Consider the following 6,000-nt stretch of genomic DNA (forward strand, 5'->3'; position numbering starts at 1 on the left):
TCCACCTTCGCTGGCATCATTAGTACCTACAAATAAAAATCATCGCTGATTTCCCTCAAGTGCGTTTGAACTGTATACATTTTCCCCTTCGACCAGGGATAACGAGGTTCGGGCAATTCTTGCATGTTTTCATCGTTAGCCAAGGTCTGAGAACAGATCCATCCTTCCCCACCTTCCTTCACAGTGGTGCAAATACCGCTACATACAGCACTACAACTACTTCTCCTCCGCAGACGTACAAATTTGCCAGCCCTCCTCCTCGCTGTTGGCTCAATCCCTTAGGATTGCAGAGCTTGCTGTTGTACCAAGGGCTTTCCAAACATCGCTTTCGATTTTCAAAACAAACTTGTGAAGTAGGCCTGGTCATCCCCATTTTACAGATGAGCTAGCTGAGGCCCAGAGAAGTGACATGAAGTGATGTGCTGAAAGCTAGACTCTCAGCATGTGTTATAGCTACAATCTGAATGCGGGTCTCCCGACTCCTAAATATAGGACTGTTTCTTACATGACTTCTCTCTGTGAGCATGTGGTCTGAATGATGTTTGTAGTCCGTATAAATTTCCTTTGTGAAGATTGCTGATGCCTAAAGAGCATGGACTTTGGAATGAAATGGACCAGAATTTCAATTCTAGCTCCTCCACTTTCAGTTTGGCAACCGTGGGAAAGCTGCCTACCTGCCTCGCGCTTCAATTAGTCACCAGCAAAAGGGGGGGCGTTAATGATGTGCAGGACTCAGATATGCTTCGCAGCCAGGCAGAAAACACAGGAGGGAGGTGGAGGTATGTAGTTATGCAGGAGGGGGAAGGCCACTGGTGACTCAAGACCATGTGTCCGGTCGTGGGAGCAGCCAGACTTGGTGCCAGCCTGTCCTCACCTGGTCTCTTATTTTTCAACAAGAGCTGAAAATCTGGTGAGCCAGATGAACTACTCCATGCCGAAATGGGGCCTGTGAGATGATTTGGGGACGCTAAACCCACCTCACAATCCTGTGAGAATTAGATGAGATAACGTTCCTATACTCCTGACACAGAGCAGGTACTCCAAAAACCTTAGCATCTTTCCCTGTTCTTCCACACAGTACATCTCTTATGGCTACCGACTTCCTCCTCCCTTCTCATTACCGCCCCCTTCCACCCCCCAGCATTGTATTAACTATACAACAAGTCAATCAATATGTCTTGTAAAGGTATATCTCCTTTCAGTTGAAACAGGAAGGTAGCATCATCTACGCAGGTATGCTGAAGCCCTCGGTACTGTCACTGACTGGGATACACTTGTCTCTCCCCACGCATCTTCCCATCAACTGAATAAAGCAGTCAACTTGTTCCAAGAATGATATCCGAGCTTGAAATACAATGGAATCAGATGCTGGGAAAGATAGTGAATCATAGCGCTGGGAAGTAGGAATCACATGACTCCAGCTCTAGGAGTCTAAGTAAAAAGGTAGAGGAATTTTAAATGGCTGTTAGTTGGAAGTCAAGAACATTTTCCCAGTTCCCCTCCCCTTGTAAATCCCAGAATCCTGGGCAGAGGGTCTAAAATAATACAGACCGTGGGATCTAGCCTAGTCTGATGGAGGAGACATGATCCTTTTCCTCAAGGATCTTGAAGGTAGATGGGAAGGACAGAACATACTCATAAATGTACATACAAAACAAACATTAAATACTTGCAGATGATGTCTTATACACCAGGTACTGTGCTCAAGCTTTATGCATATCAACCCATTTAATCATCAGCCCTATTTTATAGATAGGCTATAAGTAAAAACATCTCTTGGACAATTTGCCCAGAATTGCAAAAGTCTTAGTTTGGGAGAGGTGGTATTTGAAACTGGGAAGTCTGGTTCTGGAGTTTTTAGCCACTATGCCACCCTGCCCCTCAAAGAAACGCTTGGTGTGAATTCAAACAAAACAACTTTAAGAAGGACACAAATTTTATCACTTAGTGTTCTCAAAATATTTTCAATATATAAACAGAGTCCAGTCTTGAAACTAAATTCATCTACGAAAATAACAACAGGATTGGACTATACATTAAATTTTTACATAGACTAAAAGGACTAAACTTTTTAGCTGTTTCTTCTAAGCACCTTAAGATTACTCCCTGACTTCAAGAAAGACATGGCTTTTAGCTGTTTAATTGGCTGGATAAATTGAAAGGGTTGTCAATGGGTGTCAATTAAGAGACAGAGCCGATGGAAAGAGGAGGGTGCCATCTACTGGAATAGTAAGTAGATGGATGCATTGTCCTTCCTCAGGCTGCTGCTCTGTGACAAGACTGATCAACGTAGTGGGTTCTTCCAGCAGGGCTAAAGGTCATATCTTCCATCACCTAGAGATCAGTGAGATCTGACAAGGAGGAAAAATCCTCTCCTTGGGCCTTATATTGTGCCTGTAACTTCCATTGCAAGTCACAATGGAAAGTCTTTGCCCGTAATGGAAAATGTGACAGAGCAGCAAACCACTCTCAGGGAAAAAGCAAAACCTCAGGGTCCTGAGCACTAAGGAGCAGAATGCTCCCTTGCTCGCTAAGTAAGTCCTGCATTGAGCAGTGGATGAATGAATGCCTATGGGTTTTCTATATTTAATTTCTTTTTCTTTTTTTAAAGATTTTATTGGGGAAGGGGAACAGGACTTTATTGGGGAACAGTGTGTACTTCCAGGCCTTTTTTCCAAGTCAAGTTGTTGTCCTTTCAATCTCAGTTGTGGAGGGTGCTCATGTTCAGCTTCAAGTTGTTGTTTTTTCAGTCTTAGTTGTGGAGGGCGCAGCTCAGCTCCAGGTCCAGTTGCCATTGCTAGTTGCAGGGGGCACAGCCCACCGTCCCTTGCAGGAGTCGAACCGGCAACCTTGTGGTTGAGAGGACGCGCTCCAACCAACTGAGCCATCCCCGGGAGGCAGCTCAGCTCAAGGTGCTGTGTTCAACCTTAGTTGCAGGGGCAGAGCCCACCATCCTTTGCGGGACTCGAGGAGTTGAACTGGCAACCTTGTGGTTGAGAGCCCACTGGCCCATGTGGGAATCGAACCGGCAGCCTTCGGAGTTAGGAGCACGGAGCTCTAACCGCCTGAGCCACCGGGCCAGCCTATATTTAATTTCTTGACCCAGTGATATGCGGTCTCTTTGCTTTCATCAAATAACCCCAGCTCTGCCTGTTAGTGTGCTGAGCTCCACAAGAAGAGAGGCAGGGAGTGCTGGAGGCGGGGGCTTCTCCCAGGACTGATGCAATTAAAAAACAAAACAAAACAAAAAACCCTTTTTCAAAGACTCTTTTTCAAAAGCTACACCTATTGTCTTTATTCATTCATTCACCTACTGAAGGACGTCTTGGTTGCTTTCACATTTTGGGAATTAGGAATAAAGCTGCTATAAACATTCGTGTGCAGGTTATGGTGTGGACATATATCTCCTATATATGTGTACCCAGCAGCTGCTCTTTCAGCTTAGGAGCTCAAGAAAGACTGTGTTTCTTTGGTCCTACTTGCTTCATTCTGTTGTTATCTATTTTGTGTAGGCTCAGTAGTAACTTGAAAAAAATCAGACTTATGATGTACCTGTGGCCATATTCTGTATTTGTTCCAGGAGGTTCTCACTCAATACACACACTCACTCCTCCTATTCTCTGTTCATGGTTTGATTGCCTTTTTGTTGGAGAAATGAGATTTTTATTATTTTAAAATTAGACCTGCCATTTTCATTTGTATCACTTGGCTAAATGTGGAATCTGTCCATTTTGACAGTTCCTTTAATAAGATTCACACAAGCAATTTCCATCAGTATTTGGAAGACATTTTAACATATTTATTCTGCATAGTCACTGTAAGGCATTAAAATATAGGTTTTAAGGTTATTATTTAGCCATGGGAACGATGAAATAAAATTTGATAGGCACAATTTGTTTTGTTAGACTTTGTAATAAGTTAGTAACAAAGAAAACCATTTATTTGTTATTTCTTCTTTTTGAGATTTTAAACAATGCTCTTATAACCCTGGTTAGCTACATCCTCCATTTCACAGAAAACAGGACAGAAAGAAAGGCATAAGCAAAGGAAGGGCTTAGCCTAAAAAAACCCTGACAAATAAAGTTAAAATGTTTTCGACTTCAAAGACATCTGTGTTCCACGACCTTGCCCCTCTGTCCTGAGAATTCCCACGTGATATTCTACAGGCACAAGGAGGGCTTCTCATTATGGTTCCCCATCTGGGGCTGCTGCATTCTTTGCATATAACTTTTGTTTCATACTTTTCCCTTTTTAGAACAACTTTGCTGTTATACTTTCAATACCATTAAATTCACCCAATCAGTGAATTTTACTAAATGTGGCAGTTATGCAGCCAAAACCACAATGAAATGTTAGAACAAATCCATCACCCCTTCTGTCCTTTTACAGTCAACCCCCACTCCCAGCCCTGGACTCAGCCCTGTTCCTATAGTTTTGCATTTCCTAGAAAATGTATGTAAATAAATATGCAGTATTTTGTGTCACCTAGCACAATGTTTTTGAGGTTCATCCGTTTTGTTGCGTGTATCAGTACTTCTGTTTTATTGCTGCCTAGATGCCATTGTATGGATGCACCACATTTTGTTTATCCACCGACCAGCTAATAGACATTTGGGCTATTATAAATAATGCTGCTATGAACATTTGAATACAAGTTTTTGTGTGGACATACATTTTCATCTCTTCAGGTAGATAAATAGGAGTAAAATTACTGGGTCTTCTTGTACATGTACATTTAATTTGTTAAAATCTGTCAGTTTTCCAAAGTGGCTGTATCACTGTATCATATTACATTTCTGCCAGCCATATGAGAGGGCTCTAGTTTCTTCAAATCCCTGAAAACTGTTGGTATCATCAGTCATTTTAATATCAGGCATTCTAGTGGGTGTTAATAGGTACTTCGTTGTGGCTTTACTTTGCATTTCCCTTATGACTAATGATGTGACATCTTTCCAAGCACACACTTGCCATTTGCATATCTTTGGCAAATGTCTACCCAAATCTTCTGCCTATTTAAAAATTTTTTTGTCCTCTTATTATTTTGACTTGTGAGATATCTTATTATTGAGTTCTACGAGTTCATTATGTATTCTGAATACAAATATTTTATCAGATATGTTTGGCAAATGTTTTCTCCTGGTCAATGACTGGCTCTTTTTATTTTCTTAGTTGCATCTTTTGAAAAGATCTTTTTAAATCTTCATAAAATCCAATTTATAATTTTTTTTCTATTATGGAATGCTTTTGGTGACATATTTTTTCCCTATTTTCTTCTAGAAGTTTATAGTTTTAGTTCTGACATCTAATCCTATGATCTATTTCAAGTTAATTTCTGCGCATGGTATGAAGTAAAAATTTTTTAAAACACAGATATCCTGCCCTTTCTGCTATTGATTTTACCTTGTCACCATCATTGAAAATCAATTAACCATATATGTGTGAGTATATTTATTCTGTTCCACTGATCAATATGTCCATCCTTTCACCAATATCACACTGCCTTCATTAATGGAACTTTATAACAAGTATGGAAATTAGTTAGTGTAGGTCACCCAACTTTGTACTTTTTTGGTAAAATTGTTTTAGCTATTCTAAGATTCAAGTTGGCATTTTTTTTAAATGAAGTTTTATTGACATATAGCCATGCCTGCTCATGTATGTATTTTCTATGACTGTGAACTACATTGGTAAAGATGAGTAGTTGCAACAGAGACTATGTGGACTGCAAAGACTTAAATACATACTAGCTGGCCATTTATAAGAAAAGTTTGCTGGCTCCTGGCCTACGTCCTTTGCATTACCATATAAATTTTGGAATTAGCTTGTCAATTTGTACCCAAAAAGCCTGCTAAGATTTGGAGAAGGACTGGATTGAATCTGTAAATCAAGTTGAGCAGAATTGCCATCTTAACAATATTAAGTCTTCCAATCAGTGAAAATGGTATATGCCTCCATTTATTTAGGTCTACTTTAATTTTGTCTCAGCAATCTTTTATAAAT

This window comes from Rhinolophus sinicus, chromosome 11 (genome assembly GCF_057876585.1).
Source record: "Rhinolophus sinicus isolate RSI-liver-muscle chromosome 11, RSI-T2T, whole genome shotgun sequence".
Lineage (NCBI taxonomy): Eukaryota > Metazoa > Chordata > Mammalia > Chiroptera > Rhinolophidae > Rhinolophus > Rhinolophus sinicus.